This window comes from Balaenoptera borealis (genome assembly GCF_965194805.1).
Source record: "Balaenoptera borealis genome assembly, chromosome: 6".
NCBI classification, from domain to species: domain Eukaryota; kingdom Metazoa; phylum Chordata; class Mammalia; order Artiodactyla; family Balaenopteridae; genus Balaenoptera; species Balaenoptera borealis.
Genome location: NC_138863.1, coordinates 126877181 through 126904855, shown reverse-complemented (window position 1 = coordinate 126904855; position 27675 = coordinate 126877181). Strand labels below are relative to the sequence as shown.

General features: G+C 36.9%; 1 long non-coding RNA gene across 1 annotated transcript in view; it reads right to left on the bottom strand.

Moving 5' to 3' along the window:
* Positions 1-27675, bottom strand: part of LOC309630361 — a 60268-nt gene extending 32593 nt beyond the window's left edge. The window contains exon 1 of the long non-coding RNA XR_014245628.1: positions 1-27675. This exon is cut by the window's left edge and continues 19499 nt beyond it. This is a non-coding gene — a long non-coding RNA (uncharacterized lncRNA).

The window sequence follows — 27675 nt, the reverse complement described above, 5'->3', positions numbered from 1 at the left end:
TAACATTAAATTTGAAAGACCAAAAGCTTTCTCCTAAGATTGAGATCATGACAAGGATGCCTTCTTTTGTTACTTCTATCCAACACTGTACTAGAAATTCTAACCAGAGATATTAGATAAGGAAAAGAAATAGTTGGCATCCAAATTGGAAGGAAGGCAGTAAAACTAATTCTAGGTGCAGATAAAATGATCTTATATATAGAAAATCCTAAAGAATACACACACACACCAAAAAAACCTTTTAGAGCTAATAATGAATTTAGCAGTTTCAGGATAGAAGATCAACACACAAAAATCAGTTGTATCCCCATACACTAGTAATAAACAATCTGAAAAAAAATTAAGAAAATAATTAATATACAACAACATTAAAAATATAAAATACTTAGGAATAGATTTAACCAAAGAGGCTAAGACTTTAGACTACTAAACATTGTTGAAAGAAAATAAAGAAGACCTAAATAAACAGGAAGATCCCATGTTCATAAATTGAATGAATTAATATTGTTAATATGGTAAATTCCCCAAAGCAACCTACTGAATCATTGAAATCCTTATCAAAATCCAAGTGGCCTTTTATGAAGAAGTGGAAAGGCTGATATTAAAAATTCATATGGAATTGCAAGGGACCCTAAGTAGACAAAACAATCTTGAAAAAGTAGAACTTTTTAGATTACAAAGTTGAATTACTGACACTTTCCAATATCAAATCTTATTACAAAGCTACAGTAAGCAATGAAGTGTAATATTAGCACGAAGACAGATATATAGGCTAACTGATTAGAATCAAGTGTCCAGAAATAAAACCATACATGCATGGCCAATATGAGTAATTTATCACAATACACACAAAAGAAGGAAGTATCCAAAAAATATCAGCTAATATTTACTCCAAGTCAGAAGTTACCTCACTCAGTGTGGAAATAATGAGGATACATTTAAGAACCAATACATAAGAACAAAAGAAAATGAAGAGTTGAGATAACAGAAGTATAAGTGCAGAAATATTAAAGAGAAAGCTTCATATGAAAGAACAAGTCCTCCTTGTGACAAGAGAGAAGAGAGACCTTAAGTTGAGAAATAGGGAAAGTGACCTTAAGTATCTCAACAGTAGGGTTATTCTGCTAATAAATGACCCAGGATGAGCTAACTCATTCAATTATTAATACAAAAAATGCCACATTATTTTTAAATTTAAAAAAATTTAAAAAGAAAGAAAATCAGAGCCTGTTAGAAGCAAAATAAAACTTACCAGAAAATACAGCCACAAATCAGAGGAGACTAGCAACACAACATTTCAACATATTTTTTAAATGAGCAGATACAGTTAAGAAAGAACATAATGAAATGCTTTAAAACAAAACAAAACAAAACCTTAGAGAATTCATGGACAGACAATAGGAAAATGTAGGGAACTCACAGAATTCAGAAATAAATGAACAAAAAAGACAAAATCACTTCAGAAATGGAAACTGGATTACAGGGGGAAAAAAGATAATTGACATCATTGAATCTACATAAAATTATATAAAGGAGATTTTAAAATTGCCTAGAAAAATAAAAAGAAATGGTGAATTATCCCCAAAGTAATAAACATAGAAGATAAGCAAATGATATAAAAAATATGTGCAACTGCAGGTCTTGGCATCAAAAACAAAAAAGGGGAAGAGAACAAACATTTAAAACCATACATCAAAAACCTACACTGGGGCTTCCCTGGTGGCTCAGTGGTTGAGAATCTGCCTGCCAATGCAGGGGACACGGGTTCGAGCCCTGGTCTGGGAATATCCCACATGCCACGGAGCAACTCGGCCCGTGAGCCACAACTACTGAGCTTGTGCGTCTGGAGCCTGTGCCCCGCAACAAGAGAGGCCGCAACAGTGAAAGGCCCGTGCACCACGATGAAGAGTGGCCCCCGCTTGCCGCAACTAGAGAAAGCCCTCACATAGAAACAAAGACCCAACACAGCCAAAATAAATAAATAAATAGGAGTCAGGAGCTCTTTAAAAAAAAAACCTACACTGAAGGTGGGGGAAAAGTTACATAACTTTGGAAATAAGTGGAGTCTGCAAAACTAAATGTAAAAGGAAATGCACATAAGCTCTGCATTCTACATGATAAAGTTGTTACCTGTGGAATATGGGTGAATCATTCTAAAAACATATACGTACACTGGAACCAAACAATTAAATACACGAATGGCAGATATGGTCATGTTTACACTGCTGTAGTGGGATATTACAGACAAGAAAGGGAAGGATAGGATGATCTATGGGGTAATAGATATCAGTATAAACTCATGTTTAGATCAATATAGATACCAAAGATTACATATATAAATATTTATATATACTGTATCAGTTAGTATATAAACATATATTTCTTTTTCATATCAGCTGAAAGGGCCTAGAATCAATGAAACTCTGGTAGCAATTAGTACACCTAGTGCACTAGATGCAGGTGCACTTGTTTTCTGATACCTCCAATAGAACAAATCATGGATCCTTGGAGAATTGGCTGATTATAAGAGTAGGTGCAGGGAATTTACAATGTTAGCCTAGAACATATGTTCCATAAAGTAAGGAAGTCCAACCCCAAAAAAGGGGGTACTACAAAGTGGTGCAAGAGCCAACTGGAAAAGCTCCCATGGCCAAGTCTTAAACAATTTGCACAAAAAAGTAATATTGGATTATAACTCATGGAGTAAAATACATATCCATGAGTCTATACTTATGCTATTAAATTATTGAATACATAAATAAAAGATTGGAGAAAAGACAAATATACTGTGCATAAGAATTCTAAGCAAATTACATAGAGACTGCCCTCAAGGAAGTTAAGCATAACCTCCCATTCCTTAACTGAGAGCTTCCACATGCTGACTTCCATCAAAGAGCATAGTATGGAAAGGAGGTAAAATGGTAACTATACACTATCTTGACTCAGCAATTTAGAAGTGGAGAGGAATTTCCTCAACTTGATTTTTTAAAAAGCAAGAAAATCCAAGCGCTAACATCATACTTAATGGTAGGAAAGATAATGTTTTCCCACAAAATCAGAAACAAGGAAAGGGTATATTTTCTCAACACTCCTATTCAATATCATACAAGAAGTCATAGCTATTTCAACAAGACAAAAAGATGAAATAAAAGCTACATATTGGAAAGAAATAAATTAAACTATCTTTATTCACAGATGACCTGAAAGTCATGTAGATATTTCCAAAGAATCAACAGATATATTTTGGAACAAATAAACAAGTATATCAAGGTTTCAGAATACAAGCTAAATATACAAAAATAAATTTTGTGTTTATCAGCAATAAAAAATTGTAATTTGAATTAGAAAATAATTTCCATCTACACTAGCAACAAAAATAAAATTGAAATACTTATGTATGTCTAACAAAATATTTATAGGGTCTACAAGTAGAAAATGAAAAAACAGTGATAAAAAAATCAAAGATCTAAATAAATGGAAAGATTGCATGCTCATGGATTGGAAATCTCAATATTATTATGCCAATTCTTCCCAAATTTATCCATATATTCAACACAATTACAATCAAAATCCCAGCAAGGTTTATTTTTTTAAATTGAGGTGAAACTCAAATAACATGAAATTAACCATTTTAAAGTATACAATTCAGTGGCCTTTATTATATTCATAATGTTGGGCAACCATTACCATCACCTATCTCCAGAACTTTTTTCACTTTTCCATACTGAAACCACAGAATGTTGCATCATCTCAAAATGAAACCCTTTACCCCTGAAGTAGTTACATCCTATTCTTCTCTCCCCCCATATGCAGGCAACCACTAATATATTTTATGTCTCTATGGATTTACTTGTCTGGATACTTCATATAAATGGAATCCTATAATATGTGACCATTTTTGTCTGGCTTCTTTCAATCCACATAATGTATTTCAGGCTCATCCTGTGTTGCATGTATCAACATGTCATTCCTTCTTATAACTGAATAATATCTCATTGTATGAATGCACAATATTTTGTTCATTTCTTCATCCATTGATACATATTTGAGTTGTTTTCACCTTTTGGATATTGTGAATATTGCTGTTAAGAACATTTGTGTATAAGTATTTGTTTGGGTACATGTTTACAATTCTTTGGGGTATGTTGCTAGGAATGGAGTTTCTGGGTCATATAGTAATTCTATAGTAATTTTTTGAGGGTCCACCAAACTGTTTTTAGTAGCAGTTACACATTTTACATTCCCACCAGCAATGTATGAGGATTACTCCATATATTACTCCATATCCTTATCAACATCTGTTTTCTATTTTTAAAAATTATTATCGCGGTTATCCTAGTGAATGTGAAGCGTTATCCCATTGTGGTTTTGCTTTACATTTTCCTAAAGACTAATGATATTGAACACATTTTCAAGTGCTTTTTGGCCATTTGTATATCTTCTTTGTAGAAATCTCTATTCAAGTTCTTTGCCCAGATTTTTTTTTTAAACATCTTTATTGGAGTCTAATTGCTTTAAAATGGTGTGTTAATCTCTGCTTTATAACAAAGTGAATCAGCTATACATATACATATATATCCCCATATCTCCTCTCTCTTGCATCTCCCTCCCATCCTCCCTATCCCACCCCTTTAGGTGGTCACAAAGCACCAAGCTGACCTCCCTGTGCTATGTGGCTGCTTCCCACTAGCTATCTATTTTACATTTGGTAGTGTATATATGTTAGTGCTATTCTCTCACTTCGTCCCAGCTTACCCTTCCCCCTCCCCATGTCCTCAAGTCTATTCTCTACGTCTGCATCTTTATTCCTGTCCTGACCCTAGGTTCGTCAGAACCTTTTTTTTTAGATTCCATATATATGTGTTAACATACGGGATTTGTTTTTCTCATTCTGACTTACTTCACTCTGTATGACAGACTCTATGTCCATCCACCACACTACAAATAACTCAATTTCGTTTCTTTTTATGGCTGAGTAATATTCCATTGTATATATGTGCCACATCTTCTTTATCTATTCATCTGTCAATAGAAACTTAGGTGGCTTCCATGTCCCGGCTATTGTAAATAGAGCTGCAATGAACATTGTGGTACATGACTCTCTTTGAATTATGGTTTTCTCAGGATATATACCCAGTAGTGGGATTGCTGGTAGATCTATTTTTAGTTTTCTAAGGAACTTCCATATTGTCCTCCATAGTGGCTGTATCAAATTACCTTCCCACCAACAGTGCAAGAGTTTCCTTTTTCTCCACACCCTCTCCAGCATTTATTGTTTGTAGATTTTTTGATGATGGCTATTCTGACCGGTGTGAGGTGATACCTCATTGTAGTTTTCATTTGCATTTCTCTCATGATTAGTGATGTTGAGCATCCTTTCATGTGTTTGTTGGCAATCTGTATGTCTTCTTTGGAGAAATGTCTATTTAGGTCTTCTGCCCATTTTTGGAATGGGTTGTTTGTTTTTTTGATATTGAGCTGCATGAGCTGCTTGTAAATTTTGGAGATTAATCCTTTGTCAGTTGCTTCATTTGGAAATATTTTCTTCCATTCTGAGGGTTGCCCAGATTTTAATTAGGTTGTTTTAATTAGGTTTTTTAAATTGGGTGTGACATAGGATTTCGAACTCATTGTATTGAATGTGGATATCCAGTTGTCCTAGCCCAGGTTGTTCAAAAGACTATTCTTTCCTCATTAAATGGTCTTGGCACACTTGTTGAGAATAAACTGACCATAAGTATAATGATTAATTTCTGGAATATCAGTTCTATTCCACTGGTCTGTATGTCTAGTCTTATGCCAGTACCAAACTGTTTAGATCACTGTAGCATTGTATTATGTTTTGAAATCAGGATGTGTGAGTTCTCCAACTTTGTTCTTCTTTTTCAAGATTGTTCTGGCAACTTGGGTTCCCTTGAAATTCTATGTGCCATCAAGTTTTTTGTAGAGGTGAAAAATCAAATTCTAAAGTGTATATGAAAAGGCAAAAGACCTAGGGTAACTAACACAATAGTGAATAGGAAGAACAAAGTTGAGGACTCAACTATCTGAGACTTATTGCATTACTCTTACTATTTGAGACTTACTACAAACCTAAAGTAATCATGATAGTTTGGTGTCAGGAAAATAAGAGACATGTAGATTAATAAAAAAATAATAGAAATCCCAGAAATAGACCCACTTATAGTCAAATGATCTTTGAAAAGGAACAGACTATTTCAATGGAAAAGATAATATTTTCAACAAATATTGTTACAATAATTAAACAGTACTATGAAAAAATACCTACACACAGGCCTTATGACTTTCACATAAATTAATTCAAAAAGGATTATAGACTTACACATAAACTGCAAAACCATAAAACTTTTTGAAGAAAAGATAGGAGAAAATCTAAGTAACCTTGGGTTTGGTGGTGAGTTTTGACATGTAACAGCAAAAGGATGATCCTTGAAAGAGAAGGATGGATAAGTACAACTTTATTAAAATTAAAAGCTTTGTGCTGTGAAAACAATATTAACAGCATGAAACTGTAAGCCATAGAGCTGGAGAAAATATGTGAAATATACATATATAGTAAAGACTTATATCCAAAATATACCCCCAAAATCTTAAAAGTCAAAAATAATGAAAGAAATAACCCAATTAAAAAATGGACAAAAGACCTGAACAGACATCTCATCAAAGTAGATGCATAGTAGATGGAAAATAAGCATATAAAAAGATACTCAGCATTTTTTGGCATTAGATAATTTCACATTGAAATGAGGTAGCATTACACACCTATTAAGATGATTAAAATCCCAAAACAGAAAATGTCAAATACTAACAAGAATATGGAGCAAAAACTCATTTATTGGTGGGGAAATTTAAAATGGTACAGCTACTTTGAAAAACATTTTGGCATTTTCTTACAGAGCTATGCATAGTTTTACCATATTATACAAGAAACGTGCCGCTAGGCAATAACCCAATTGATCTGAAAACTTATGTCCACATAAAAACCTGTACATGCATGTCTATAACAACTTTATTCATAATTGCCAAAAACTGAAAGTGATGAAGATAATCTTCAGTAAATGAATGGATAAGCAAACTGTGGTGTATTCATCAAATGGGTAAAAAGAATCAGCTCTTAAAAGACATCAAGCCATAGAAAGACATAGATGAATCTTATATACATATCATCATCTGAAAGGAGCCAGTCTGGAAAGACTACATATGATGTGATTTCATTATATGATATTCCAGACATGGCAAAACTACAGAGACAGTAAAAAATCAGTGGTTGTCAGGGGTTTGGATTTGGGAGGTAGTGGAATGGGTGAAGCATATGGGATTTTTTAAGGCAGTGCAATTAGTTTGTATGGTACTATAATGGTAGATATTATGAGCTGAATTGTGTCCCCACAAAATTCATATATTGAAATTCTAACTCCCAATACCTCAGACTATGAATATATTTGAAGATAGAATTGTAAAGAGGCAATTAAATTAAAATAGGGACATTAGGATGAGGCTTAATTCAATATGACTGGTCTCATATAAGAAGAAAAAATTAGGACACAGAGATACATAGAACGAAGACCATGTGAAAACACAAGGAGAAAATGACCATCTCCAAGCCAAAGAGAAGGTCCTCAGAAGAAACCAACCCTGTTGACACCTTGATCTTGGACATCCAGCCTCCAAAACTGTGAGGAAATAAATTTCTGTTGTTTAAGCCTCTTATTCTGTGGTACTTTGTTGCGACAGCCATAGCAAACTAATACAGTGGATTCATAACATTATTCTTTTTTCAAAACTTGTAGAACTTTATCACACAAAGAGTAAGTCTGAATATAAGCAAAATTCAAAAAAAATTTTAGGAGGTTGGAGTATTCTGGTGTGAAATACAGAATGTGACAAAACAATTTAACTCTATTGCAACCTCACTGACGGAACAACCTCACTGACAGGAGTGGGGGGAAAGTTGCTGACCTAAGTAACTTTGGGAACGTGTGCAAAAGAAAATGCACGTAAGCACAGAACTCTTAATGATAATATATTTTCCCCACAGGGGTGATCAAGACAACCTTCAAGTTTCCCTCAGTTTGACTCAACTTTAGACAAGCTTCTTTCTGCCTGGAGATCCCTGACTTCCCTTTCTTTAGAGCATTTATTTTAGAAAACTTGTAATTGTAAATTCTTGCTCTGTCCCTTTCGAAATATATACAAATCTTCTCCCAGCATCTTGTTAGTTCTAAAACCCGGGAAATATCTTTCTAAGAACCTGGGAATCACCGCTTCAAAATGCAGTCATCAAGGAAGATAAGACTCCTTTCTCCAATTCTCTGTTGGAGAGAAGGAGCCTAACTTTGGTGCCAATTAGCAAACACAGGTGGTCCAATCACAGAGAAAACCATTTGCAAACCCAGAAATAACTCAATGTTCTCCACACATCCCTTTGATCAACCATCCACCCAACCTCATCCAGTACTTTCCTATTAGCTGACCAGCACTTGGACACCCTCCACCTTTTGTTTCAGGGGAGTTGAGTTCAGCCCTTTTCCCCTATTGCAATAATATCAAATAAAGTTTTCTCTGCTTGTCTGTGTCCGGTTCATATTTTACTTTAACAGGGGCACAGGCTAACAATTCTGCTATGTTATTCATGAATTGAGTAATTAAGTAAATAAATGGTAGATGGTGGGAGCCAAGTTCCTCACTGTTGGAGTGAGAGGATACATATACTATTAGAATGATCCATGAGGTTAATGGATTAGAGTTGTAGAGATTGCTATGAACTCATTTCTAGCTTAATATATTCAGGTACTTACGTATAGAAAAATATACTCTATATACATGTAGGTATTTCCTTGCTCTGTTACCTGAAAGGGACTAAAAGCAATGAAATCCTTGTAACAATGAGCATACCTAGCCCTAGACCTTGGTTTCTAATACTATTCTATAATAAAAAGAAGCAGGACTCAGAGAAATGACTGATTCTAGAACTGGAGCAGGAAATCTACAAAATGAACCTTGAGCATGTTGTAGTGCCAGGTAGTGCCAGAAATGAGAAAGTGCTAAAAAACAAACAAATAAAACCCCACCATGATGGGGAATATTTCAGAGGGACACTGGGGCCAAGTAAAAGAGCTTCGAGTGTCAAAACAGGAACAGATTAGGCAAAAAATAAATAAGGGAGTATTGGATTATGGCCCAAACTATAACATACATATCTATGGGTCCTTATTGATATAAATAAGTGATTGAAAAAATAAATAAATATGTGGGGGAAGAGAAAAACCTCCTGACCTACAGAAATCAAAATGATTTATGCAGTTACTTTGCCTTAAAGAGCTGAAGTAAAAGTCTATTCCTGTTAAGTGGCGATTATACATAGTGACTTTTTCCCAAAGAGTTCAATATGAAAGCAAAGAGAAAAATAGTAAGTTTACAGTGGAGAAGGCTGACAAAGAGTTGCTAGCCAGATGTTCATGGTTAACTTCAACAATAAGTCATTTAATATGATGTGATGAAAATATCTTCCCAAAAACATATGACCCCAATCTAATCATGAGAAAAACATGAGACAAAATTCTAATTGAGTGTATATGGGAATTCTCTATACTATCTTCACAATATTTCTGTAAATGTAAAAATGTCCTAAAATAAAATGTTTATTTTTTTAAATATCATTTTTATTTTTGTCAAAACTTCCAAGCTAATTTGAAAATGTTGCCTGGAAAAGAAAATGAATTAAAACAGCAAAATAATTTTGAAAAAAAAAAAGAAAAAAGTGGATGGGTTTTCCCTCTCTGACAATAGGAGTACTATAAAGCTATAGTAATCAAGACTGTGGTACTGGGGAACAGATAGACTCATATATTAATAGAACAGAATAGAGTTCAGCAATAAAGCCACCAAGTAAGGTCAATTAGGTTTTAATAAAGATTCAAAGGCAATTGAATGGAGAAAAGAAAGGTGTTTTTTTCCAAAAATGGTGTTGGAATAATTATGTATCCTTAAAATAAAATAAACCTTGACCTAAATGTCTCACTTTATGCAAAAGTAACTTAAAATGGATCATAGATCTAAAGGTAAAACTATAAAACTCCTAAGAAAAAAAAATTGGAGAAAATCTTTGTTGTGTCTTTGAATTAGTAAAGATTTTTAGATACATCACCAAAAGCATGATCATAAAAAGAAAAAATAATAATAATTGTACTTCATCAAAATTTAAAAAATGTTTGCTCTGTGGAAGACATTGGCCAAAGTATGGACAAACACACTGTAACCTGGGAGCGTATGTTTGCAAATAACAAATCTGACAAAGGAACTTGTATTCAGATTATATAAGTACTCTCAAAACTCAACAATAAGGAAATAACCCATTAAATAATGGATAAAAGATCTGAACAAACACTTTATTGAAGAAGAAACACACATGGCTACTAAGTGCTGGTAAGGATGCAGACAATTTGAAATCTCATACACTGCTAGATGGAATGCAAAATGATAAATCTTCTATGGAAAATAGTTTGGATCTCTCTTATATTTGAAATATACACTCACAAGTATGACCCAGTAGTCTCACTATTAGGGATTCATTCAAGAGAAATAAAAGCATACGTTCACCAAAAACCCTGTATTTGAATGTTTATGACATCATTAGTCATAATTGCCAAGAACTGAAACAATTCAAATATCTTTCATCAGTTGAATGAATAAACAGATGTGGTATATCCACACAATGCAACACTATGCAACATTCAAAGTAATGAACAACTGATATACCCATCAATGATATATCTCAAATGCATTATTGAAAGTTAAAGAATTCAGATTCAAAAGCTCACATTGTATGTGATTCCATTCATATGGCATTCTAGAAAAGTCAAAACTTTTGAGAGAAACTAGATCACTGGTTGCCAGAGGTTATAGGTAAAAAAGAGTTTACAGGGGGCAGAAAAAAGGAATATTTGGAGATGAGGGAACTTTTCTTTATCCTGATTGTAGTGATGGTTTCAAGACTCGATACATTTGTCAAAATTCATAAAACTGTACTCCAAAAAACAGTAAAATTTACTATATTTAAATTAAAAACTTTTAAATAGTAAAAAGAAAATTTTAACAATAGTTTATCCTGGTAGCAGCATGAGGAGTTTAATTTCTTCATTCTACTTTTCTTCAGTCTAAAAACTTTTAACCAATGTGTGTATGACATTTACAGTTTGAAAAAATATGTTTATTAAAGATATGGCTGTAAAAGTTAAACAAAAAAGTTATCAGAATTGTGAAGGAAGAGATCAAACCATCCTTACTTTATTATGATAGCCTATGTCATATTATGTAACAACCTAAATGGGAAAAGAATTTGAAAAGGAATAGATACATGTATATATATAACTGAATCATCTTCTGTAAACCTGAAACTATCACAACATTATTAATCAACTATACTCTAATATAAAATAAAAAGTTAAAAAAAGAATATGCTATTAAAAATAAATAAATAAAACAATGATGTTGCATTTGAAAATTCTAAAAGGACACATTTTTTAGCTACAGGAAATTGTTCAAATGGTAATGGGGTGGTGATAGTGTGCTGTTCTTAACTCATCCAAATGCAAAATTTTTTGGATAAACATTTAAAAAGAAGTCAAGTCCCATTCTTGAAGAAATTCATAAATTTCACTACTAAGATAGTATATCTTTTCAATTTGATCTTGTACTTATATTTTTTTAATTTAGAAATAATTGTTCTGAGTTGTAAATTGTAAAGTGCTATTTTTAGCAATGAATTTGTCTCTATTTCATTTATTTTTTGGTTACATTTTACTCTTCATTTTTTTTTCCAGAAAGGCTGCCAAATAATATAATACTCCTTAAGATTTCTAATTTATCATATATTTAAATGGACTTTCAAAGAAACCATTCTACATGTTGTCAAAAATTAAATTAAAAATTTTTTTAAATAAAAAGGAGCTATGGATAAAATCACAACTAAAGAGAGAGATTAACATGCTGACTGGATATAAGAATATACAACACAAATAATACATCTACATGTCAATAATTACCAACTATAATATATAATGAAAAAATTTTCAAAATAGTTACAAAAACTATTAACGTCCATAGGAATAAATACATGAAAGACAGTTGTAGGAAAACTTTAAAATTATGACTGAAAGCCATTAAAGAAAGCCTGTATATATGGAGAGATATAGCATATCCATAGATTTAAAGGTTCAATATCATTAAAATGTCAGTTGTTCCCAAATTTATAAATTCAATGCCATTCTAATAAAAATCTCATAAATATTTTCATGAAATTTTACAGGATCCTATAATTTTATAAAGGGGCCAACGAGACAAAGAGAACCAAGACAGTTGTAAAGAAGAATGTGGTGCTTGGCCCTATTAGGGCATATGATAATGAAATTAAGACAGTGGAATGCTGATGTAGGATCAGAGGTAGACTCAAGGTGAGAGCAGAAAACTCAAGACACAAAATCACGCACACATTCTATATGACAAATCAATGCAGAATGCATGGGCCATTCAATGCAAGGAACAGGTAATTAGTTCTTTAAATATTTCGGAAGAAACCATAGGAAAAGGTTTTTCTGACTTCTAGGTAAGGAAAAAGAAGTTTCCAAAAGATCCTAAAATATTTCCAAAAGAACAATCCATAAAGGAAAAGACTGATCTTCTTTGACATGTTAAAATAAAAACTTATGCAGAAGACATAATAAATAATATGAGAAGATAAGATAGTGAAGGAGAAAATAAGTGATACACATAATTGTAAAAGGATTCATGTCAAATGTATATGTCTAATAAATCAAAAGGGAAAAAGCAAACAATTCACTCAACAAATGGATGGAGGATATGAATATGCAACTTGAATGGGCAATAAATATGGTAAAGTGCTCAGCCTGCACCACTAATCCACAAAAGTTGTGCCTACCATGTGATTAGCAAATTGCTCTTAGGTAGATAACTGGTTCTTAAATGCTTCTTACCTTGTTCCATGTAGAAGACCCATTTATTTATACCATGGCCCAATATACAGAACACATAGGTGTGTATGTGTTTGTGCGTGTGTATGTATTGGGTGGGCCAAAATGTTCATTTGGTTTTTTCTGTAAGATGGCTCTAGTAGCACTTAGTTGTCTTTAACTTCATTGGAAACAATTTTGTTAGATTGTATGTGACAGCTGTCATATCAGCATGCATTTTTAAAAAGACTTATCAAAATTGGTGAATTTTTGTGTAGACATTTTCATATTGAAAATGGAAGAAAAAAAGCAACATTTTTGGCATATTATGCTATATTATTTCAAGAAAAGCAAAAACTCAACTGAAACGCAAAATTAAAAAGATTTGTGCAGTGTATGGAGAAGGTGCTATGACTGATTGAACGTGTCAAAAGTGGTTTGAGAAGTTTCATTCTGGAGATTTCTTGCTGGACGATGCTCCACAGTCAGGTAAACCAGTTGAAGTGAGAGCGATCAAATAGAGACAATAATTGAGAACAATCAATGTTATACCATGCAGGAGATAGCCGACATACTCAAAATATCCAAATCAAGCATTGAAAATCATTTGCACCAGCTTGGTTATGTTAATCGCTTTGATGTTTGGGTTCCACATAGGTTAAGAGAAAAAAAACTTCTTGACCATATTTCCACATGCGATTCTCTACTGAAATGTAATAAAAATGTTCCATTTTTAAAACAAATTGTGATGGGCAATGAAGAATGAATACTGTAAAACAATGTGGAACAGAAGAGATCATAGGACAAGTGAAATGAACCACCACCACACCAAAGGCTGGTCTTCATCCAAAGGTAATGTTGTGTATATGGTGGGATTGGAAGGGAGTCCTCTATTATGAGCTCTTCTGGAAAACCAAATGATTAATTCCAACAAATACTGCTCCCAATTAGACCAACTGAAAGTAGCACTCAGTGAAAAGCATCCAGAATTAGTCAGCAGAAGATGCATAATCTTCAATCAGGATAATGCAAGACTGCATGTTTCTTTGATGACCAGGCAAAAACTGTTACAGCTTTGCTGGGAAGTTCTGATTCATCTGCCGTATTCACCAGACACTGTACCTTTGGATTTCCATTTATTTTGGTCTTTACAAAATTCTCTTAATGGAAAAAATTTCAATTCCCTGGAAGACTGTAAAAGGCACCTGAAACAATTCTTTGCTCAAAAAGATAAAAAACTTTGGGAAGATGGAATTATGAAGTTTCCTGAAAAATGGCAAAAATTATGAAGTTTCCTGAAAGTGTAATAAAAGGGTGAATACACTGTTCAATAAAATTCTTGGAGAAAATGAAAAATGTGCCTTTTATTTTTACTTAAAAAACCGAAGGCACTTTTTGGCCCACACAATATATGTATATGAGTGTGTATTCCATTAAATATACTCATCCTTCTCACATGTGATGCACTGTAATTTTTTAATTCTATCATGCTACCTTCTTTGTAATGCTGGCCTTGACCCACTGCTTGATTTTATGACTCACTAATAGGTCAAGACTTGCTATTTGAAAGACACTCTACCTCCAAAGCTCTTATTCACACATACTACTAGACATGTACAAAAATGTTTACCATAATTTTGTTTGTAATAAACATTTGGAAACATCTTAAATGTCTTCAACAGAATAGACATCAGAGTGTTACCATACATACACATCTGCAGTAAAAATTTTTAACATGTAGTAAAGGTTTTAAAACGTGTGTGGGAATGCTGAAAGCCAAAGTCAGAAAGCAGTTACTTCTGGTGGGCAGGGAGGGAAAAGGCACAGACAAGAGCTACAAATGTATATCTACAAAGTTAGGGTTTATGGAGATATGCAAAAAATATGGGAAAATGCTAACATTTGGCAAAGTATATTTTTCTGTATACTTTACATATTTTATAACTTAAAAAGAGGCAAGGAGACCTTCAAGATGGTGGAGGAGTAAGATGCAGACATCACTGTCCTACCCACAAATAAATCAAAAATACATCTACATGTGGAACAACTCCTACAGAACACCTACTGAACGCTGGCAGAAGACCTCAGACTTCCCCAAAGACAAGAAACTCCCCCACGTACCTGGGTAGGGCCAAAGAAAAAAGAAAAAACAGAGACAAAGAATAGGGACAGAACCTGCAATTCTGGGAGGGAGCTGTAAAGGAGGAAAAATTTCCACACACTAGGAAGCCCCTTCACTGGTGGAGACGGGGGTTGGCGGGGAGGGGGGAAGCTTTGGAGCCATGGAGGAGAGAGCAGCAATAGGGGTGCAGAGGGAAAGTGCAGAGATTCCTGCACAGAGGATTGGTGCCGACCAGCACTCAAAAGACTGAAAGGCTTGTCTGCTCACATGCCAGGGCGGGTGGGACCTGGGAGCTGAGGCTTGGGCTTCGGAGGCCAGATCCCAGGGAGAGGACTGGGGTTGGCTGCGTGAACACAGCCTGAAGGGGGCTAGTGCATCACAGCTAGCTGGAAGAAAGTACAGGAAAATGTCCGGAGCTGCCCAAGAGGCAAGAGACCATTGTTTTAGGGTATGCAAGGAGAGGAGATTCAGAGCACCATCTAAACTAGCTCCAGAGATGGGCACGAAGTGCGGCTATCAGCGTAGACCCCAGAGACGGGCATGAAACGCTAAGGCAGCTGCTGCAGGCACCAACATTCCAGTGTGCAAGCACAGGTCACTATCTACACCTCCCCTCCCGGGAGCCTGTGCAACCTGCCACTGCCAGGGTCCCTTGATCCAGGGACAACTTCCCCGGGAGAACACATGGTGCACCTCAGGCTGTTGCAATGTCACACTGGCTTCTGCTGCCACAGGTTCGCCATGCATTCCGTACCCTTCCCTCCCCTCGGCCTGAGTGAGCCAGAGCCCCCTAATCAGCTGCTACTTTAACCCCATCCTGTCTGAGCAAAGAACAGACGCTCTCAGGTGACCTACACGCAGAGGTAGGGAAAAATCCAAAGCTGAACCCCAGGAGCTGTGTGAACAAAGAAGAGAAAGGAAAATTTCTCCCCTAGCAGCCTCAGGAGGAGTGGATTAAATCTCCACAATCAACTTGATGTACCCAGCAACTCTGGAATACCTCAGTAGACAACAAATCATCCCAAAATTGAGGCGATGGATTTTAGGAGCAACTGTAGACTTGGGGTTTGCTTTCTGCATCTAATTTGTTTTTGGTCTTATGTTTATCTTAGCTTAGAATTTAGAGTTCAGTATCATTGGTAGATTTGTTTATTGATTTTATCACTCTCTTCCTTTTTTTATATATGGATTATTTTTCCTTTTTCTCTTTTTGTGAGTGTGTATATGTAAGCTTCTGTGTGTGATTTTGGCTGTATAGCTTTGCTTTTACAATTTGTCCGAAGGTTCTGTCTCTCCGTTTTTTTGTTTTTTTGTTTTTTGGATTGGTTTGGTTTTCTTTTTGTATACTTTTTAGCACTTGTTATCACTGGTGGATTTGTTTTTTGGTTTGAATGCTCTCTTCTTTCTTTCTTTCTTTTTTATTACTTTTTAATTTGTTTAATTTCTAATTTTTTTTTTACTTTTGATTTTAATAACTTTCTTTTCTTTTCTTTTCTTTCTTTCTTTCTTTCTTTCTTTCTTTCTTTCTTTCTGTCTGTCTGTCTTTCTTTCTTTCTTTCTTTCTTTATCCCTTTTCTTTTGAGCCATGTGGCTAACAGGGTCTTTGTTCACCAGCCAGGTGTCAGCCCTCTGCCCCCGAGGTGAAAGAGCCAAGTTCAGGACACTGGATTACCAGAGACGTCCTGGCACCACATAATATCAAATTGTGAAAGCTTTCCCAGAGATCTCTATCCCAATGCTAAGAGCCAACTCCACTCAACGACCAGCAAGCTGCAGTGCTGGACACTCTATGGCAAACAACCAGCAAGAAAAGTACACAACCCCACCCATTAGCAGAGAGGCTGCCTAAAATCATAATAAGGTCACAGACACCCCAAAACACACCACCAGACATGGTCCTGCTCACGAGAAAGGAAAGATCCAGCCTCATCCACTGGAAGACAGGCACCACTCTCCTCCACCAAGAAGCCTACACAACCCACTGAACAAACCTAAGCCACTGGGGGCAGAACCAAAAAAACAGGAACTGCAAACCAGCAGTCTGTGAAAAGGAGATCCCAAACACAGTAAGTTAAGTAAAATAAGAAGACAGAGAAACACACAGCTGATGAAGGAGCAACAAACAAATAAAGAGGAAAAAGCAGTCTACCTGAAAAAGAATTCAGAGTAATGATAGTAAAGATGATACAAAATCTTGGAAATAGAATGGAGAAAATACAAGAAATGTTTAACAAGGACCTAGAAGAACTAAAGAGCAAACAAACAAAAAATGATGAACAACACAATAAATGAAATTAAAACTTCCCTAGAAGGATTCAATAGCAGAATAACTGAGGCAGAATAATGGATAAGTGACCTGGAAGATAAAATAGTGGAAATAATTACCACAGAACAGAATAAAGAAAAAAGAATGAAAAGAATTGAGGACAGTCTCAGAGACCTCTAGGACAACCTTAAACCCACCAACATTCGAATTATAGGGGCCCCAGAAGAAGAAGAGAAAAAGAAAGAGACTGAGAAAATATTAGAAGACGTTATAGTTGAAAACTTCTCTAATTTGGAGAAGGAAATAGTCAATCAAGTCCAGGAAACGCAGAGAGTCCCATATAGGATAAATCCAAGGAGAAACACTGCAAGACACAAATTAATCAAACTATCCAAAATTAAATACAAATAAAAAATATTAAAAGCAGAAAGGGAAAAGCAACAAATAACATACAAGGGATTCCCCATAAGGTTAACAGATGATCTTTCAGCAGAAACTCTGCAAGCCAGGAGGGAGTGCCAGGACATATTTAAAGAGATGAAAGGGAAAAACCTACAACCAAGATTACTCTACCCAGCAAGGATCTCATTCGGATTCGAAGGAGAAATTAAAATCTTTACAGAAAAGCAAAACCTAATAGAATTCAGCACCAGCAAACCAGCTTTACAACAAATGCTAAAAGAACTTCTCTAGGCAGGAAACACAAGAGAAGGAAAAGACCTACAATAACAAACACAAAACAACTAAGAAAATGGTAATAGGAAAATACACATCGATAACTACCTTAAATATAAATGGAATAAAGCTCCAACTAAAAGACATAGACTGGCTGAATGGATACAAAAACAAGACCCATATATATGCTGTCTACAAGAGACCCACTTCAGACCTAAGGACACATACAGACTGAAAGTGAGGGGATGGAAAAAGATATTCCATGCAAATGGAAATCAAAAGAAAGCTGGAATAGAAATTCTCACACTAGACAAAATAGACTTTAAAATAAAGACTATTACAAGAGACAAAGAAGGACACTACATAATGATCAAGGGATCAATCTAAGAAGAAGATATAACAATTGTAAATATGTATGCATCCAACAGAGGAGCACATCAATACATAAGGCAAATGGAAACAGCCATAAAAGGGGAAATCGACAGCAACAAAATCATAGTAGGGGACTTTAACACCCCACTTTCACCAATGGACAGATCATCAAAAATGAAAATAAATAAGGAAACACAAGCTTTAAATGATACATTAAACAAGATGGGCAGATTGATATTTGTAGGATATACCATACAAAAACAACAGAATACACTTTCTTCTCAAGTGCTCATGAAACATTCTCCAGGATAGATCATCTCTTGGGTCACAAATCAGCCTTGGTAAATTTAAGAAAATTGAAATCTTATCAAGTATCTTTTCCAACCACGATGCTATGAGACTAGATATCAATTACAGGAAAAAATCTGTAAAAAATACAAACACATGGAGGCTAAACAATACACTACTAAAGAACCAAGAGATCACTGAAGAAATCAGAGGAAATAAAAGAATACCTAGAAACAAATGACAATGAAAACAAGATGACCCAAAACCTATGGGATGCAGCAAAACCAGTTCTAAGAGGGAAGTTTATAGCAATACAATCCTACCTCAAGAAACAAGAAACATCTCAAATAAACAACCTAACATTATACCTAAAGCAATTAGAGAAAGAAGAACAAAAAAACCCCAAAGTTAGCAGAAGAAATCATAAAGGTCAGATCAGAAATAAATGAAAAAGAAATGAAGGAAACAATAGCAAAAATCAATGAAACTAAAAGCTGGTTCTTTGAGAAGATAAACAAAATTGATAAACCATTAGCCAGACTCATCAAGAAAAAAAGGGAGAAGACTCAAATGAATAGAATTAAAAATGAAAAAGGAGAAGTAACAACTGACACTGCAGAAATACAAAGGATCATGAGAGATTACTACCAAAAAATATATGCCAGTAAAATGAACAACCTGGAAGAAATGGACAAATTCTTTGAAAAGCACAACCTTCCGAGGCTGAACCAGGAGAAACAGAAAATATAAACAGACCAATCACCAGCACTGAAATTGAGACTGTGATTCAAAATCTTACAACAAACAAAAGCCCAGGACCAGATGGCTTCACAGGTGAATTCTATCAAACATTTAGAGAAGAGCTAACACCTAACCTTCTCAAACTCTTCCAAAATATAACAGAGGAAGGAACATTCCCAAACTCATTCTATGAGACCACCATCATCCTGATGTGAAAACCAGACAAAGATGTCACAAAGACAGAAAACTATAGCCCAATATCACTTATGAACATAGATGTAAAAATCCTCAACAAAATACTAGCAAACAGAATCCAACAGGACATTAAAAGGATCATACACCATGATCAAGTTTGTTTAGCTCCAGGAATGCAAGGATTCTTCAATATATGCAAATCAATCAATGTGACAAAACATATTAACAAATTGAGGGATAAAACCATATGGTCATCTCAATAGATGCAGGAAAAGCTTTTGACAAAATTCAACCCTGATTTATGATAAAAACCCTCCAGAATGTTGGCATAGAGTGAACTTACCTCAACATAATAAAGGTCATATATGAGAAACACACAGCCAACATTGTTCTCAATGGTGAAAAACTGAAACCATTTCCTTTAAGATCAGGAACAAGACAAGGTTGCCCACTCTCAACACTATTATTCAACATAGATTTGGTAGTTTTAGCCACGCCATAAGAGAATAAAAGAAATAAAAGGAATCCAAATCGGAAAAGAAGAGGTAAAGCTGTCACTGATTGCAAATGACATGATACTATACATAGAGAATCTTAAAGATGCTACCAGAAAATTACTAGAGTTAATCAATGAATTTGGTAAAGTAGCAGGATACAAAATTAATGAACAGAAATCTCTTACATTCCTATACACTCATGATGGAAAATCTGAAAGAGAAATTAAGGAAACACTCCCATTTACCAATGCAACAAAAAGAATAAAATACCTAGGAATAAATCTACCTAAGGAGACAAAAGACCTGTGTGCAGAAAACTATAAGACGCTGGTGAAAGAAATTCAAGGTGATACAAACAGATGGAGAGATATACCATGTTCTTGGATTGGAAGAATCAACATCGTGAAAATGACTATACTACCCAATGCAAAGCAACACTACCCAATGACTCTACTACCCAAAGATTCAATGCAATCTCTATCAAACTACCAATGGCATTTTTCACAGAACTAGAAAAAAAAAATTTCAGTTTGTATGGAAACACAAAAGAACCCGAATAGTCAAAGCGATCTTGAGAAAGAAAATCAGAGCTGGAGGAATCAGGCTCCCAGACTTCAGACTACACTACAAAGCTACAGTAATCAAGACAGTATGGTACTGGCACAAAATGAGAAATATAGATCAATGGAACAGGATAGAAAGCCCAGAGATAAACTGATGCACATATGGTCACCTTATTTTTGATAAAGGAGGCAAGAATATACAATGCAGAAAAGACAGCCTCTTCAATAAGTGGTGCTGGGAAATCTGGACAGCTACATATAAAAGGATGAAACACTCACTAACACCATACACAAAAATAAACTCAAAATGGATTAAAGACCTAAATGTAAGGCCAGACACTATAAAACTCTTAGAGGAAAACATAGGCAGCACACTCTATGACATAAATCACAGCAGGATCCTTTCTGACCCACCTTCTAGAGAAATGGAAATAAAAACAAAAATAAACAAATGGGACCTAATGAAACTTAAAAGCTTTTGCACAGCAAAGGGAACCCTAAACAAGACAAAAAGACAACCCTCAGAATGGGAGAAGATATTTGCAAATGAAGCAACTGACAAAGGGTTACTCTCCAAAATTTACAAGCAGCTCATGCAGCTCAATATCAAAAAAACAAACACCCTAATCCAAAAGTTGGCAGAAGACCTAAATAGACATTTCTCCAAAGAAGATATACAGATTGCCAACAAACACATGAAAGGATGTTCAACATCACTAATCATTAGAGAAATGCAATTCAGACTATTATGAGGTATCACCTCACACCAGTCAGAATGGCCATCATCAAAAAATCTACAAACAATTAATGCTGGAGAGGGTGTGGAGAAAAGGGGACCCTCTTGCACTGTGGGTGGGAATGTAAAATGATATAGCCACTATGGAGAACAGTATGGAGGTTCCTTAAAAAACTAAAAATAGAACTAGCATATGACCCAGCAATCCCACTACTGGGCATATACACTGAGAAAACCATAATTCAAAAAGAGTCATGTACCACAATGTTCATTGCAGCTCTATTTACAATAGCCAGGACATGGAAGCAACCTAAGTGTCCATCATCGGATGAATGGATAAAGAAGGTGTGGACCATATATACAATGGAATATTATTCAGCCATAAAAAAGAAACGAAATTGAGTTATCTGTAGTGAGGTGGATGGACCTAGAATCTGTCATACAGAGTGAAGTAAGTCAGAAAGAGAAAAACAAATACCATATGCTAACACATATATATGGAATCTAAAAAAAAAAAAAAATGGTTCTGAAAAACCTAGGGTCAGGACAGGAATAAAGATGGATTTGAGGACACCGGGAGGGGGAAGGGTAAGCTGGGATGAAGTGAGAGAGTGGCATGCACATATATACACTACCAAATGTAAAATAGATATCTAGTGGAAAGCAGCTGCATATCACAGGGTGATCAGCTCGGTGCTTTGTGACCACCTAGAGACGTGGGATATGGAGGTTGGGAGGGAGACTCAAGAGGAAGGAGATATGGGGGTATAAGTATATGTATAGCTGATTCACTTTGTTATAAAGCAGAAATTAACACACCATTGTAAAGCAATTATACTCCAATAAATGTTTTAAAAAAAAAAAGGAGAATCAAGAATAGAGATGAGTTTTTCTGTGACTGTGAAGAGATACATGTAGTAGTTGGAGTAGGGTAAATATCACAGAACTGGGTTTTTTGTGCTGTTCTGCTTTGTTCTTCTCTAGAAGGCCTGACCCTTTGGCCAACCCTCCCCATGTTCCAGTCACTTCCCATTTATTCCATCTGCTTTAGTACTTACAGTGGCTGTGACTGATGGAGATTATCACTCCCATTTCACAGATGAGGAAACTGAAACTCAGAAAAGTTGAACATGCTAACCTGCCTCAGGGCTTGGAGCTCACAGTGGTGGAGCTGGCGTGCAAACTCTGGGACCCCAGCTCCTAGACTATCTTTCCCACTACATGTCCCTTCCTCTAAACGTTAGAGAGGAGACTGGAACTCAGTGTGGGACTCAGCACTGGGGTCACACTGTAGTGTGTCAGCATGCTCCCATTCCTAAGACACAAAAAAAGCAGAGAACTCTTCTTCTGAAGCTCGGAGGTTTTCATGGGAAACCATTCAGCATCAAACGATGCAGAGAAACCCCAGGCCTCACTGCCTCAGGGCCCAGGTGATCTTAATGAAGCGCCTCCCTGGAGTGGGACCCAAGAATCAGCCTGACCATCAAATCTAGCTGCTAAGAGGAGACACCTATGACAGGAGGGTCTTGGGTCTGTGTCAGCAACTCAAGTATCTAGGGATCCGCCAGCCTCCTATCTGCTCCTGTGTAAGATGGGCATGGTGCTGTGGGCACTGTCTCCCGAGGAGGGTTGATTTGATGAGGCAACGGGCATAAAAGTGCTCTGTGAACTGTGATACACAATACATTTGTAAGATTATTATCTTTCACTGTGCTTTGCAAAATCACTCAGTAGGAAAAACACAACTAAAAATGTGGATCTGTGCCCTCTGAGAACCACAGTTACTTGGCCCGGTTGCCACACTAACAAAACGCATGGTCCCACCAAGCTCCACCCAAGACAGATCCAGCTCATCCCTGCCTCAAGGGAGAACTCTGAATGACCTCTAGTTCCCCCAGTACCCTGCACTTCAGAGCACTCAAGCGCCACTGGTTCTTCTGCTTGTCTGCTCAGTCTCCCAACACTGAGCCATCATAAGTGTCTCAGGCCAGAGGAGCTCAGGCTTCCTCCTTCAGGCCCACCGACGGGAGACAACATGCCAGTTTTATGTCTCTCTTCCCACTGTAGGACTATGGGCGTGAGAGGAAACAAAATGTCTAAAAGAGATGATGTGAATTTATAAAGTGCAGCCCATTGTGGCTGGGTCCAGGCCCCAAGTGTCAAGACCACACTCAACTGTGAGATGATGTGATGTCAACACTATTTGCTTATTTCACCCACCAAGGTCAAACTTCCTTTATCCCTGGGAGCCCAAACCATTTTCCCTAAAAGGACACTTATATCCTGAAACATGAGCACATCTCCTAAAAAAGTCACACTTTCTTCACAGCCCTTCTGCCTTAGGGATCTGCCCTCTATTACACGGTGTATTCATCTGCCAGGGCTGCAGATGAACAAAACCACAGACTGGGGAGCTTAAACAGAAATTTGTTTTTGCACAGTTTTGGAGTCTGGAAGTCTAAGACCAAGGTGTCAGCAGAGTTGATTCTTTCTGAGGTTTCTCTCTTTGGCTTATAGACAGCCATCTTCTCCCTGTGTTTCCACACGACCTTCCCTCTGTGTGTGTCTGTGTCCTAATCTCCTTTTCTTAGATTAGGGCCTATGCCAGTATCATACTGGATTAGGGCCTATGCCAATGTCTTTATTCTAACTTAATTACTTCTTTAGAGGTTCTAACTCTAAGTACAGTCATGTTTTCGGGTGCTAGGGTTAGGACTTCAACATACGAATTCTAGAGGAGACACAATTTAGGCCATGACATAGTACAACTCTCCACGTGCCCTGACTTCCCCATCCAGGCTAGGCACCCGTTTGTTTGCCCCCAGAGACCCTTCTGCCTTCCCATAAGGTAGCACTTGGAATGCACTAAAGACAGTCATGTTTTGTCTGTATCCAACCGTCCAATCCCCCCAACTCCCAGCAGAACACCAACACCTTGTCAGCAAGGTGCTCTCTTTCACTTGGCGGCCAGGGCCCAGGAAAGGCTGGCCTGGTCAGCGAGGTGGTCATCATGGAAGGCACTGTGGTCTCTGACTACAGTGTCAACCCTTTCCTCTCACCTTCCAGGCTGCAAGTGCTGCACACTGTCATTGAAGCATCAAAGCAAGGTTGATCTTTACAGTCCTGTTTCTAAAATTCCACACCATATTCCCATTGTAAAAACGCAAGAGAAGTCTGTAGATTTTAACACACCTACCTTTTCATCACTCTGAGCTCAAATAAAAGTATGAGAGCCAATTTTCTGCTACCTGCTTTTCAAGAGCTTCTGCATCTGTCACATTTCCTGAGCTCTTGGCTCTCTGACTGACATTCGACCATGTTTAGCTCAAATACCATCTTTCCTGGGATCTTTCTCCCAGGCCAAGAATCATTCCAGCAAAGCATCCTATAATTATTTATGGGAATATCTAGCTCTCTTAGGAATCTGCAAGCTTCTTGAGGGTAGAAAACTCCAAGATTTATCTCAGTATGACCAGAACTTGACACAATTCTCAATTGGAGATACTCAAAAGTTGTTTTAGGAGTGAATGGATAAATGAGTTTATTAAAAAAATTTTTAAAAAGCTGAAGCCAAATTTGTCTTCTCTTTTCTAAGTATGCTCTGTATCTCTCTACCTTTATAACTTTATTTTCTCCAATCCTTCTGCCCAGAATTTCTTTTCATAAACAGTTAAGAAAATTCTAAAACTTATTCAAATGTTTTTCTAGATTCTAAAACAGTGTCTGACACACATGGGCCTCAGTAGATATGTGATGAGTTACCTTGTTGCAAAATGAAATTCTTCCTTAGATCACTCCAGACTCATCATCTCATCACCTCCCCTTCCTCTCAATTACAGTAGGACACTAATAAATTCATTCATTCATTCATTCAACACTGCCCTCATCTAACCCTGGGCTACATAGATGCAGAAGATGTTGTCTTTCTCCTCAAGCCGTTTCTAGGCTTGTGAAGAGTGTATTGTGTAAATAAACAAAAATGCACCCAAAGAAACCCACAGGTGCTGTGGGAGCAGTGCCTAAAGGACCAGGAAATGGTAAGTTCTCCCCAGAGTCAAGAGGATGGTGGGCAACATGTCCAGGCCAAGGTGAAGCATAAGCTGAACTTTAAGGACAGTGTGAGAGGGGTGGAAGATGACTGTAAAGGCAGGAGATGTGCCTGCTGGGCTGACTGGGAGGGCCCCAGGAATTCAGGATGGCAGGAGTGTAGAGGGTTAAGGAAGGGTGGACAGCAACAAAGGTAGAAAGCAAGCAAGCTGTGGTCACATCATGAGCTGCTGTGTGCATCCTGCTTAGGAGCCTGGGATTTTTCTGGTCATCTCTGTCTTCTTTCATCTTCTTTGGAGTCATGCACAGCACCTATAAAATTGGGTAAAGGAGACACTAAGGTGTTCCACAGAGAATGGCCCCCCAAAAAAGGACTGCAGAAGAACAAGCAGAGAGTCGTGCAGAAGGTAAGCTGAGCCAGGGAGAGGCTAGACTGGGGCAGAGATGGTCAGAAGGGCACAGCAGGAATCCAGAAGGCAAAGGACAGGTGCTAGGGTGGGTGCAAGGGAGGGAGGTGTGGGAGCCTGTGCCCAGGACTCCATGGGGAGGGCGTGGTTCCACAAAGCTCTCTGTATTTTTTCAAGTGCTTATTCCACTCATGATACTTTTTTGCCACTTCCTTGTACCATGGATATTTGTAAACTCCTCCCTATGAATGGTAAATACTTGGAGGACAGGTGCTGTGATTAATTCACCTATACGTACTGTAATTATAAACACTCTAGGGATCCCAGTAAAAACATGTCAAATGCATGTGTAAATGAGTCAGTGAATAAATGGTATCAAGTTAGATGTTGGAGCTTATTTTCATTCAATCTCTTCCTAATTCTTCCTTAATCCAAGCATCAAGAAGCTCTAGAATTCTGTGGAGACACCTAAATCAGGGGGTATTTCATGCAAAATGGGCAGAGAAGATTCCCAGCAAGTAGAAGAAAGATTTAAAAGTGAAGTCAAGGCAAACCAAGATGACCAAGGCCAGACCTCACTGAGGTGTCTGTCTGCCATTTAGCATGTTCACTTTTACACAGAAGGAAGTTAGTATCAGTCTATTGCATGAATGAAAATTGCATGAGTCAATGACAATGATACGGTAGAGAGAAGTAAGAAATGTGATGAATAAGCAGATTTCACTAATTGCCAAAGCTATGTGGATATATTATGTGGTAACCTAAACACAACAGAAGAACACTGTTTTCAAAGATTAAACCTAGATGTGTTTCTGATGTATTTATTTCATCCTCGTATATTTAAAGTCCTAAGTTCTCAAACACTGGCCCTTGTCTCAGTTACCATCTGCTGTACTATAACTAGTCTCCAGCTAATGGCTTCCCACAGTACTGCTCCTGGTTCAAGGAGTAGAACATTGTGATTGAATAGTGATGTCAACCATGGGCACATGCAGGAATCGTGGGACACATAACATGTGATTTTGCCATAACTGTACTAAGCCTTCCGGGGTGCTAGGAGCTGGGAAATCATTCAGTATTTTAACTGTTGGCCCAATCACTTAATCTGAAAACACAACCTATTCATTATGACTTCGGGAAGCAATGAGAAAAAGTAGAAGGAGATGATTGGGTCTGAATTCCAACTTTGCTACTCACAAGCTGGGTAATCACACACACGTTTAAAGACTCTGGGTCTTATTTTCCTTTTTCTGAAAAATGGGAATCCTTACTCAATCTGTGAAAATAGTTTATCTATGGCACCTGGCAAAGTGCTGAAGAGGAGTGACTTCAGGCTGCTTCCCTCCGAACAGCCCCACACCATCACTCTGTGTGCTGCACAGAACTCAAAACGGTCCCATGATCTCTAGGGGCTCACTCCTACTTACTCAGTCAACACTGATGTAGGTGCTGCTGTGGAGAGATTTTACAGTGTGATTAAGGTTCCAAATTCGTTGATCTTAAGACAAAAAATTAGCTTTGGTGGGTCTGACTAATCAGGCAAGTCCTCAAACGACACTGGGCTCTTCCTTGGAAAAGAGGTTCATGGCATGAGAGGAAGTCAACCTGAGAGATATTCTACTATATGGACTTTGAAGATGTGGGTGGCCTCCAGGACTGAGAGAAGTCCCCAGATGACTGAGGAAGTCAACCTGAGAGATATTCTACTCTATTGACTTTGAAGATGTGGGTGGCCTCCAGGACTGAGAGAAGTCCCCAGATGACTGCTAGCAAGAAA